Below are 13,657 nucleotides of genomic sequence, written 5' to 3'. Positions count from 1 at the left end.
TGTAAACACATAGTCCCTTTAAACTTGCATTGTATTTCTGGTTCACATAAATGTCCATAGAGGAATGCACAAATATGCCACGCACATTTTTTATAATAGTGATCAATATTACCCAATTTCCTATCAACAGAGGAATACTTGCATAAATCATTATTCTGCCATTGCATAGACAACTACCTATCAGTTAAAAAATAAACTGGTACATCTCCATATATACTGAAATGGTAAGATTCACTGAATATATTTTGGTAATAAAAGACCAAGTTTGGGGAAGCCTGGGTTCGATTTCTGGCCTGTGCACCCTCCAAAAAATCAACAATTGATGCTGCAACAGTATAATCAGATGAAAAAGACTCCCACTATAAAGTATATAAAAAAAAATCAGGTCTAAGAAATATATGTGACATGATCTTACTTAAGTTAAAAAGTTAGTAATTTAACTCTAAATATAGATGTTAGTAAACAAATCAGAAAACAATTGAAAAATATATAGTTAACAAGTGTTTTAGTGTGCTAAAGATGTCAGAATGCAATATACCAGAAATGGAACAGTTTATATAAAGGGAATTTATTACAAGTTTATAGGGCTAAGGCCAGAAAAATGTCCAAACTAAGACATACAGGAGGACATACCTTGACTCAAGAAAGGCCAATGTCTGTCACATGGGAAGGCACGTGGCTGGCATCTGCTGGTCTTTGTTCCTGTTTCCATTGCTTCCAGCTTCTAACGCTAGTGATTTTCTCTCTATGCATCTGTGAGCCCTCAGTTAAGTCCTTCAGGACACAAATCCGGATTCTGGCTTGCTTAGCATTTCATGGGAAGGCATATGGTGATGTCTGCTGGTCTCTGCCCATGTCTAAGCATCTGCTCTCTCTGCCACAACTCCAAGCATCTCCAAACATCCATGTCCCTGTCAGCTCTGAAGCAACTGTTCTCCAAGTGCCTGCATCAGAGGTATTTCCATTTTTTTTCCCCTTTCTAAAAGACTCTAGTAGGGTGGGCAATGGTGGCTCACTGGCAGAGTTCTCACCTGCCATGCCAGAGACCCCGGTTCGATTCCTGGTGCCTGTTCATGCAAACAAACAAACAAAAAAGACTAGTAAACTAATCAAGGCCCACCTTGAATGGCTGTAATCACATCTCCATCTATTCAAAAGGCTATGCACACAATTGGGTGTGTCACTTCTCCGTGGAAGTAATCTAACCAAAAGGTCACACTCACAGGTGAGTGGATCAATCTCCATTGAAGCAATCTAATCAAAGATTTCCCCTATAGACAATAGGTCTGTCTCCAAAAGGTTGAATTAGGATTAAAACATGGCTTTTCTGGGGCACCTAATAGTTTCAAACTGGCACACTACATATGCCAATGGTATAGGGAGAAGGAGATGCTTTCTTTTTTATTTTTAAATTTTTTCAAAGTGTTTTAGCTTGAGTTTCACAAGTGTTTACAAAGATTAAATAAAGTGAATGAGTGAATTAATAAATTCAAAACAGCATTTTTTTTACATTTTTATTGTATAATATAACATGTATACAAAGCAAAGAAAGTAAAAAGTAATAGTACTCAAAGCACTCTTCAACAAGTTGTTACCTGACAGATACCAGAATTTGTCATGGGCTACCATAACATCATCTCAGCTTTTTCCATCTATCTGCTCCAGAACATTGGAGGATAGAAGAAATATGTATTTTTTATCTCACTTTTTTTCTTTTTTGTGAAAAATAGTATATATAAAAGAAGCAATAAATTTCAAGGCATAGTACAAAACAGTTGCTGTAGAACAGATTCCAGAGTTTGGTATGGGTTACAATTCCACCATCTCCTTTGACCTTTCTCCCCCTCTTTAAGGGTATTTGGACTTATGCCCATTCTAACATTTTCATACTGAAAGGGCTGTCAATAATAAGGGGTGGGGAGATGGAACTAGCTGATGTTCTGGAGAGGCTGGACCCTTCTATGTTTCAGGACTTATCTGGTCCAGGGATCCCTCTGGAGATTGCAGGTTTCTGGAAAGTTACCCTAGTGCATGGGACCTTTGCTGAATGTTATATATTATCCTAGGTGGAAAACAGCAAATCTTAAATATTTGCTTAGAAGTAGAATAAACACATTTTTCTACAAACAGTTTAGTAGACAATATATGGAGAGAGATATGATCAATCTTGTAATTTGTAATCTCATGATTTTTTAAGAAGCTAGTTTCAGAGGAATATAAATCTCACGTGATACAGGACAAAGCAAACTTATTAAATCTAGAAATATAATGTAAATCTCTAATAACAGCTTTAGAAATAGCAAGGCTATTTATTAAAACATTCCTCTTTATAAGTCACTACTGATGAGTAAATTTCAGTAAATAAAATTACAATCCAATTGTTAATATGGAGCTTGTCTCAGGAGAAGCTATGTAATTATTGGGCTCTACTCAATGATAAAGTTTGGTGTGACTAGGCCAAATAATTTTTGAAGAACAACTGGAGTCTTCTTAATAGGTTTTTATAAAAAACACACACAATATTATATTTTAATTAAAATAATTCAATAATTCTCAAATAAATTGGAGAATTTCTACATGAATCTCTTATTTACTGTTATATTTTGCTTTAGCATATTAAATATTTTATAATCTCATCAGGATAGAAACTTCTTTACTGTCAAAATAACACTTAGGTTATTTGACTATGGAAATTGTTTTTAATAACACATTCATTAACATATTTTGGCATTAATGTTCTTCGATAATTGGTTTGAGAAATCCTGACCTTGAGATTCGTATTCCTCATGCAGTCCTTCATAAATCTCTGTCAGCTGAACTTTTCTGCATGAAATATAATAAGTTTAAGTTGTTTTCTATGAGGGTATTAGGTGTTCTAAAAATAAGTTTAAAAGCAATGTTGTTTTTTTCTATGCATCAGATGCAGCAAATGTAAAAGAATAATATGACCTAGGGTTGACAAAGAAATTACTCCTGGTGAGAATGTAAGTTGGTGTTTCAGTTTACTAAAACTGCTGGAATGCAATATACAAGAAATGGATTGGCTTTTACAAAACAAATATATTAGGTTACAAATTTACAGTTTCTAAGGCCATAAAAATGTACAAACTAAGGCATCAACAAGAGGATAACTTCAATCAAGAAAAACTGGTCACATCCAGGGTTTCTCTGTTATCTGAGAAGGCATGTGGCTGGCATCTCCCGGTCCTATGCTCCTGGGTTACATGGTTCTCAGCGTCTCATTTTGGTGGATTTCTATGTTAGCTCTCCAAGCATCTCCAAGTGTCTGTGTATAGGCTTCTGCCTTCTATATCAGATCGGAGTCGCTATGTTTTCTGCCTTTTATTCTCTTCATATAATAAAAGGAATAAGATCACCTTGAATGGGTAGAGTCACATCTACAACCAATCAAAAGATTCCACCCACACTTGGGTGAGATGCAGCTCCATGGAAACAACCTAAACAAAACATCCCATCCAAACAACAGGTCTTTCCCCACCAGACTGGATTAGGATTAAGAGAACATGGCTTTTCAGGGTTACTTAACATTTTAAACCCTCACAGTTGGTAAAGCATATTCAAAGATGAATATCATAGCATTAATTAAATTTTAAGTGAAGCAACTATACTTGCTGAGAAATAACTTCAAAAATACATCTTATAAAAATCCATGCAAGATGATAAGCATAAGAATATTTATTTTAGAATTTTTAGTAATTGAAATAAAACAGTAACAAACTTATCAGTAAATCAGCAAGGGCATATTCATGCTGTGAATGATTAAAAACAACAACCAAGTTAAAGTTGTTCTTTGTACTTCTGTGGAACAATTAGCAAGGCATATTGTTAAATTTAAAAAAAAAAGTTGATTTCAGAATAAGTTTTACATATTTTTCATGTTATGAAATGACAACATGTGCTGTTATATGCGTATAGCATGTGTGTGTGTGTGTGTGTGTGTGTGTGTGTGTGTGTGTGTGTGTATACACATTGGAAAAATAATAGAAACACCCAGAATTCTTTGTAAAAATGAGTTTAACTAGGAAATAAGTTGATAATAATAAAAAGGAGAGCTTATAATTGCATAGGGGCACAATTCTTTGTAGTATTGCATTGATATTGCTGAGTAAATTTCCAAAGTTTCTATTACATATCACACAGTTTTAAGATTAGTGATTTTTTTGTTTGTTTTTAACCACAAACCATCTCAGCCATTTTTTTAAAAATCCACAAGCATCTCTAGTTAAAACACCCAGCATTTTGGATACAATTCTCAGAACTGCCTTTTAAAAAAGGGAACTAGTGAGTACAGCAAAACTATTTGATTACAAATTATAGTATTTTTCCCCCTAAAAGCTACGGTTCATCTTAGAAGCTACAGTAACATCTCGGAAGATATTACACATAAAAGCCAACTGTGCATGGTAACTGGGCCCATAAAATATCTTCCTGTTCCAGATAGCACCAATATATCTGATACCAAAAATGTTGAATAACCTCCTAAATTGTGTTTTATCTTTGACAATTTTTTTTTCTGCTATCACATCCCATAGTGTTTAAGTGTATAGTTCCAGAGCCTGACAACCCGTGTTTAAACCCTGACTCTGTATTTGTTCAAGTTTCTATTGTTGTGTAGCAAAGTATGCCAACATTTAGCAGCTTAAAGCAATTATTTTATTATACTTATGGGTGCAGTGGGTCAGTGATTTGATCAAGAGCTGGAGCTGGAATCATCCAAGGCTCATTCAGTTATTTGTCTGGCATCCGGGCTGGCAGAGCTCATAGGTGAGGACTGTAGACTGAAATGCCTGCATGTCACCGTTCCTTGTTGTCTGGACTCCTCACAGCATGGGGACTTCAGAGGAGGAGCTGTAGAGTGCTGTCAGTATGCTCACCTGGCTGCCCTGGGATCCAAATGGGACTATTTCAGAAAATAAGGTGAGAGTCTGTCATTTTCAGTAACATAGCCTCAGAACTCACACAAGGTAACTTCCATCACCTTCTTATTTGACCATGGAAAATAAATTAGTATATAGTTTATCTATCTCTAATTTAACTCAATATAAGGCTTGTGACTCATAACCCTATCTCTCAAATATTATTTGACCATGGAAAATAAATTAGTATATAGGTGATCTATTTCTAAATATAAGCCTTCTGACTCATAACCCTATCTCTGCATGGAATAAAAAGATACTTTTGAAAAAATTGCCACAACCTCTTAAAGCTTAGTGATGTCAACAACATTTCTTGACACTGTAACCTCAGTTTCTTTAACTATAAGACAAATAATGATAATGATAATGATAATACCTACCATGCAGCATCTTTGTGTTAAATGACACTGCATGTGAATTATGGGCAGTGTCTGTAACAACGTAAGATTTTAGCAATTGTTGATGATTCCTATCATCATTACTAATTTAAGAGAGTAGGTAAAAGGGAGCAGGACATGCATGTGTTAATATTACTAAATGATTTAAAATTCTATTAATAGGATTAAAAGCAATGATAAAGGAAAAAAGTGGTAAAATATTTATAAAAAAATGAAAATGTCAGAATAAAATAATTTAATGATTCAGAAAAATACTGAAGACTTTAGATTTACAGTAATATTTTAGAATTTCTATGTGATGAGATTTTATAAATCTGCTTATTCATCTCATCATTTTGTAGATGATGATGAGTAATCACGGGAACTCTCAAATGTCTTAGGGAGAGTCAGAACCAGATCTCAGTCATTAAGACTGCTGGAGAGTGTAATGCTGCAAGTTCTATGACATTTTGCATCAGTTGATTTTCCTCAAATAGCTATGTATTAAATGAAGAAGGAGCAGAAAGAGGAGGTAAAACCACAAAAATTGCAGCTGCTCTTAGCGTTTTAGTCTATCCATTGTTAACAATAAAGGAACTGACTTTCAAAAAAGGAACAAAGGATTATTTTTACAACAGACTTCCAAAAGTGGCTATTTTGCAAATTGTTTTAGTAAATGCTAAATAGTTTTTTAAGTATCTGATGTAATCTATTTGCTATTAATATGGTCCAAGATTCACTCTGAAAATTACATTGAAATATAAACATTCTTTCAACACAATAATCACAGTCTAGAATTAGAAATGTCACTCTACTGGTGTTAAATTTCTTTGACATAAAATGGAGGTTTAAATAGAATGAAGGTCATTGATCTCAAGATTTAAAGTAATGAAATATTGTATTTGAGTTAAAAAAAACACAGCTATGGGCTATAAAAACTTAAGCAAAAATTTCAGCTTATTTATTTAACTTCAGTTAGTGACTTGAATGAATTGCTAAGCTTCTGAAGTTACAATTATTTCATATATTGCATAGAAGTCACCAATGACTAAGATTCAATGTTTGAATAAACACAGATACAGTACTGTAACCACAGAAATATGAATGATTAATATAAAATATTATTTGATCAGGAAAAATAAATTGGAGTAGTTTCTTTCTAAGTTAACTCAATATAAGGCTTGTTTTTTGCTTTTATTAAATGCATTACTATATTAAATCTTGACTGAGATTTTTACTAGTGAGAAATCAAAACAAGCTTTTGTGCTGGTTTGAATCGTGGTATACCCCAGAAAAGCCACGTCCTTTAATCCTCATTCAATGTTGCTGGATGGGAGCTTTTTGATTATCCATAGAGATGTGACCCACCCAATTGTAGGTAGTAACTTTGGATTAGATTCTTTTGATGGAGGTATGTCTCCACCCATTCAAGGTAGGATTGCTTACTGCAGCCCTCTAAGAGGGAATCATTTTGGAAAAAGCTTTAGCCCACATAGCCAGACACCTTTGGAGAGGAAGAAGGAAAATGCCCCTGAAAGAGCATCATGAAATGAGAGAAACCTGGGGAGAGAGCTAGCAATTATTGCAATGTTCGCCATATGCCTTTTTGGTTGAGAGAGAGACCCTGAATCTCATTGGCCTTCTTGAACCAAGGTATCTTTCCTTGGATGCCTTAGATTGAACATTTTTATAGCCTTGCTTTAATTTGTACATTTTCATGGCCTTAGAACTGTAAACTGGCAACTTAATGCATTCCCCTTTGTAAAAGCTATTCCATGTCTGGTATATCACATTCCAGCAACTTGCAAACCAGAACAGCCTGGAAAATTTTTAAAATTCTTAGGAAATGAAAGAAAACCTTCATTTATTAATAGTCATTTTTTGGCCAATAACTTTTGCAAAACTCTTAGGTAAACAAACAGATAATTACTTTATTTCATGAAAGTATAAAATGCAGAACACTTCTTAATTTTCTTATATAGCTGAAATTTTATGAATATTAAATAATGAGCTAATGCATACAAGTACATAAATAATTCATATCCTACCATGTAAAATAAAGGATTCCATTATTTTCTAACATGATAGATAATCATAAATGTTTGTTGATATACACAGAAAAGGTTTCAGATGAAATATTTTCCTCTTTTTTTTTTAACTGACATGAGTAAGGTACATGAAGTCACTGCCCAATGATCAGAGAATCTAACAGGATTTCCTTATTGCATAGATGGAGATGTAACTTTATGCATGTTATGGCTTGAATTGTCATGCTGACAATTTAAGCGTCTCTCTCAAATGTCATGCTGAGATCCTAAGTCCCAGTACCTCAGAACATGATCGATTAGAAATAGGGTTGTTACAAATGGAATTGGTTAAATTAAGATACATTGTAGTAAGGCCGACCCATTATCTTACATGAATGGTTTCCTTATAAATAAAGAGGCAATAGATGGATGGGTGGAGAAAGCAATGTGGCAACAGAGGCAGATCTAAGTGCTGCAGAGCAAGCCAAGGAAAACTAAATGTTGCTGACACCATTAGAAGCTAAGAAGAGGCAAAGAAGTATTCTCTACAGGTTTGGAGGCCTGTTACCACCTTGATCTTGGATCTCTATCCTGCAAAAATTCATTCTTTTAAGCCCCTTAGTTTGTCATATTTTGTAATGGTAGCCCTAGAAAATTAATACATGGCTTATAATATTTATCTATTCCAATCTGGCTGCCCTTCTTCTCGGTCTGACACCTTGAAGTTCTGACATCTTCCCTCCACAGCACAAGGAAAAAAAAAGAAAAATCAGCATTTCCCATTGGTAACTTTTGCGTTTTCTGGGATGAATCCAAAAATTATGAGTAATCTCAATGAATCTCTTCCTTTATGTTCAAAACGCTAACATGCTATATTATAAGCCCCTATGTGGTATGCACATAAAGTCATTTGCATTTTAACACTCCATGTCTTAAAAGCCATCCTTGTAATAACTGCTTAATTTCTACAGTTGTATTTTTTTTTTAATTCCCACCTTCTTATTGCATCATGTATTTTGTTTCTTCTAATGAGAGAAACTTCCATTTATAATTTTCAAGTTGTTCTCTTCAGGGAGAGATGGATAATTTGGGAGAGGAAAAATAATCCCCCACCCCCCCCAAAAAAGAATGGTAATTACCATACACTTCCTTTATGAGGTTAACATGGGTCATGTGATTGATTGTTGGTACAAAAAAATAGAATAAATAGAAGGCTGAAATAGCTGCAATTATTCCCCAGCTTGAATCCTTTCCAATGTGGCTTTGGCATTCTGACACTCACAAGTAACTACAGAGACAAATGACTCAAAAATAATTGTAAGCACATCTTTGGGAACATTTGATCTATAAAAGTGTCAAATATTTCTAAGGGAGCTGTACCAGCAAAAGCACCATGATTTTAGAGTAAAAGAGATTAGGATTATTCAAGCTCCATAAAGGTCTCTGGACCCCTAACTTTCTTCTGGTAGGAAGCAATCTTCAAAGGCTCTTCAGCTGCTAACATGGGCTTTTGTTTGTGGAAAAGGAAGGAAATGTCTGAGGCAGAACGAAGGTACCACAGAACACAAGCCAAAAAAAAAAAAAAAAAGGATGTTTGAAGCCACCCAGTTTTGTTTGACCCCATCTGAATGTTTGAAATAGCCCCAATTTGAGTGCACTCTCAAGGAACTGAATGGAGAAACTCACCATGAGAATGAGATATGGTTTTACTGGTGACCCAGACACAACATCTGGACCAATTATTCTACAGAGAAGTTAGTTCCAGTCTCAAAATGTGTCTGAGTTAGGCCTGTCTTTCCCTGCAGCCACCCTGGCATCATTGGGCATGCTTTAAGAAAAATGGATAAAGAACTGAGCAATGAAATATATGATTTAAAATATCATACAATAGAAGCACAAGTTTTATATATTTATAAATTATATATGTATATATATTTTTTCTAAATAGGAAGAACTTTTCTTCCTCTAAATTCCCTAGGAAACAATATACTGACCCTATCTTTTTAATCACTATCAGAGTATATACCAGAATAGGGTAGTGCAAGAGCTTTCTATTTGCAACAACAAAATATTTGTAAGTATGAATATGACAGTATTAACACACCAAAAATATGGGTGGGCATTAGACCCTTGCATTATTCCTGCCATTCTTGAAATATGCGACTCAGTGGTGAAAATAAAAAAAGGAGTATCTGACAAGTCCACCTTCTGGCCAAAAGCTTTTGTGTGATCTTTGAGCCCTTGCCATAAGCAGTTACAAAGCCTGTACCTGACAGGTCTCATAGGGGAAAGATGTCCTCCCTATACCAGCTAGTCAAGTGGACTCCCGAGGAGTACTGTATAGCCAAGGACTCGGGATCTGCTGCTATTCATACTCAAGCAAATCTGCAATCCTATTCCAGGTTGCTACATTAGGACAACTACCTACTAGGAGTTTGAAGCTGCAGCTTCCCTCACACACCTCTACTGAACCCTCCTTACTCAGGGGAGAAATGGAGAAACCTCAAAGACACTTCTTCACTCTGACTCAGTACTCAGTGCTTTTCAACTCTTAACCCTTTCCCTTTTCTCTACTCCTGGCCCCTGGTTGCATAAAACATCAAGAGCCTTTTGTTTGTGAAACAATGAAACACTTTCTCATGCCTGTGCTGATCCATCTATCCTTTACCCACAGACATTCCATAGGGGAAAAACAGAACACTGGGGGAGCTGGTGCATTCTATGGGTTGGCCTCCTGCTCTTACTATGCTGTGATTAAAGGCTTGACTGTTACCTTAATTTTGGCTTGTTATCTTAACTGGCTAATCTGACACTTGGCAGCTCAGCACCTCAGAGCAGGCCAGCACTTCACAGTGTCCAAAGAGAACAAAAGACAGAGTTTCAAGAAAAGTAAAGAAAGCATCCAGCTATTCACTTTTATTTGTTCACTACTAGATCCTCAGTTTCTTGAATAGCGTCTGAATGTTAAATATGTTCAAAAAAGCTTGTTGAATGAAAAAATATATGAACACTAAAAAATAATCTGATCCTATTTTGCATCCCAAACTTGTGAAAGGAACATAGGGGTATTCATAACAACATTGCAAGTCATATTATAAAAATAATCATTAATCATGGTCCTTTAAAGTACCAAAAATATTTGGTAACCCCAAAAAGGATAGGTCAAGTCTACTTAAAATTTAGGCCTAAGAGTCACCCCCAAGAGAGCCTCTTTTGTTGCTCAGATGTGGCCTCTCTTTCCAGCCAACACAATGAGCAGTCTCACCACCCTACCCCTCTCTACGTGGAACATGACTCCCAGGGGTGTGGACCTTCCTGGCAACATGGGACAGAGATCTTGGAATGAGCTGAGACTCAGCATCAAGGGATTGAGAAAAACCCTAGAATGAGCTGAGACTTAGCATCAAGGGATTGAGAAAACCTTCTCGACCAAAAGGGGGGAAGAGGGAAATGAGACAAAGTGTCAATGTCTGAGAGATTCCAAACAGAGTCAAGAGGTTACCCTGGAGTTTATTCTTATGCATCAAGTAGGTATCATCTTGTTATTCAAGATGTAAATGGAGAGGCTGGAGGGAACTGCCTGAAAATGTAGAGCTGTGTTCCAGTAGCCATGTTTCTTGAGGATGATTGAATAATGATACAGCTGTCACAATGTGACTGTGTGATTGTGAAAACTTGTGTCTGATGCTCCTTTTATCTACCTTGCCAACAAAGGAGTAGAACATATGGAATAAAAATAAATAATAGGGAGAACAAATGCTAAAATAAATTTAATTTGAAATTCTAGTGATCAGTGAAAGTGAGGGGTAAGGGGTGTGGTAGGTATAATCTTTTTTTTTTCTTTCCTGTGTTCTTTTTATTTTTTTTCTATTGTCTTTTTATTTCTCTTTCTGAATTAATGCAAATGTTCTAAGAAATGATGAATATGCAACTAAGTGATGATATTGTGAATTACTGATTATGTGCGTTGTTTTATTTTGTTTATTTTTTAATCAGTAAATGCATTTTTAAAAAATTACTACTTTAATGAAGCTATGTTAAGTGTCAGGTGCCATGCCAAGACATGTATAATATATTTTATTCCCTGTTTTGCAAATAACAAAACAGGTTTCAAGATATCAAGTATCTTCCTCAAGGGCAAGCATGTAGTTTAGGCTCAGATCCCTTTCTCTTTCTTATCATAATTTACCAGAAATAAGGAAAGAAAATTCCAAGTGCATTGCTGTTTAAAGTTGGCAAATGATAAAGCAACGTTTAGTCAATATACTATTTATGAAACTATGGTAATTTTAAACTTAAGTCGGACAAGCCTATTCTGAGGAAGCAAGGGACATGGTACTTTAGCCTGTTTTGCTACCATATACTTATGTTGTAACTGTAGGCACTCATGTAAACTTTCTAGAATGCTTTCCCTCAATTGTAAAATGAAGAGAATATAGCTTTCAACTTTCATTTTTTGCAATAATATTATATGGAATTACAGTATGTAAGACAAACAAAAGTAAATTGCTTTGCTTGAAGGGGTCAAGGGGAAGAAAAATTTTATCTTAATTTTCCTGATTGCAACCCCTTCAGGGATGCTGAAGCATCTTCACTGTGCCAGGATTCAGTAGAACTTACCAAGAAAGACCCAGTACCAGGTGTCCTTACGGTCTCTACCAAGTGGGCCTCTCTAGAGTTGACCTGAGTGTCCTTATGATATGGCAGCTGGTGATCCAAGAGAGAAAGGGTGTCGCAGCATACCCAAGGCGGAAGTCACTGTTGTTTTAAAGCCCAATCTCAGCAGTGATGCCCAGCATTTCAGCCATATTCTGTTTGCTATAAAGATATCACTAAGTCCAGCCCATATCCAATGTGAAAGAAATTAAGCTTAATCAAGATAAGGGAGAGGCTCAAGAGTTTGTTGCAATTGTTTACAATTGCTGCAAGATTTTAACTTATGTTTTGTTGGAGGCAGACATATCATTATTATTCAGTATTCAATAATTATTAAGTTGAATAATTATTATAAAGCCAATAAATCTCAATTTTTATATTAAACATGAAAGTAAATAAATTATATTTGTATCATTAAGATATCATGATGCAGTGTCAATTTGATGGAACCAAAAGAGCATGACCCCTACATTCAAACTCATGGAGAACCTTACTGGCCCCCAAGGCATCATGATTAAATTACCGTAACTACACTTTGACAGTTTGTCAGTGCCCAAACCTTCCCAAATTTTCTCAATTTAGTGTCACAAATTTCCATACGCATACCCCTCTTCTTTCTAATGAACTGTTGCCATATTACCTTTTCTTTACTAAATCTTAGACATATATCTTAATTAGGATTTAGTTTTTCCTAATATTTTGCAATATATAGGTCCTGTTATTCAGCAGTCAATATTTCTCATGTAGCTCCTAGAATTTTTAAACTTCAAAAAAGCTTTAGGAATTTTTTGGCCCTAGGATTCTTAGAGACAAAAGATCTGAGAACACTCACTTTTTAAAGTTTAAAAATGTGTTTATTATAATTACAGATAAGTCATCTTATTTGTTGCAAATTTACAAGCGGTGTTTGTTCTGCAATTTTGTTGTTTTATTTTTTATTTTATTTTATTTAACTTATTTATTTTTGCATGCTGTATGGCGGGGTCACATTTCATTCTTTTTCCATGTGAGTATCCCATTATTGCAGCAAAAATTGTTGAATTTTGTTTGTTTGTTTGTTGCTTGGTTTCTTTATTAGTTTAGGAAGTGCATGGGCTGGGAATCGAACCCAGGTATATGGCAGGTGGGAATTCAACCACTGAACTACACTTGAACCTCTTTGTTTTATTTTTAATATGTATTAATTGAAATGCAAAATGCTTAGTACATTCAAACACAATTTTTAAATTCATAAATATGGGAAATTTGTAGCTAAATAATTAAAATGATACCATAGGAGATTATTTTATATTTATATAACAATAAAGTCTTTTAGGACTCATTAGTATTATTCTTCTTGTCCTTCAAATCCCTGTTAAAAAATACACATCTTGCTGGTAACATTTTCTTTCTAGCATAGTTATCACTTTTTGTTCTCTCTTTTCATTTGTACCTAAATTATAATAATTACCACATTGTAATTCATTGCTGACTAGATTGCAAGTTTTGGGAATGTGGTTTATTTAACTCTTATTTCCAATGAGTGGAATAAAATTGTTCGTTCATTTATTGTCTACAATTATGTACATTTGAAGTTTCTCTCCATAAGAGAGCTAACCATCCAGGGAAGTTAACAGTGAAATTACCAAAGAATCAATCAGTAGTTGTATTAGGGTAAGGT

This window comes from Tamandua tetradactyla, chromosome 5, assembly GCF_023851605.1.
Source record: "Tamandua tetradactyla isolate mTamTet1 chromosome 5, mTamTet1.pri, whole genome shotgun sequence".
NCBI classification, from domain to species: Eukaryota; Metazoa; Chordata; class Mammalia; order Pilosa; family Myrmecophagidae; genus Tamandua; species Tamandua tetradactyla.
The sequence above is the reverse complement of the archived record's forward strand: the minus strand, read 5'-3'. Positions refer to the sequence as shown.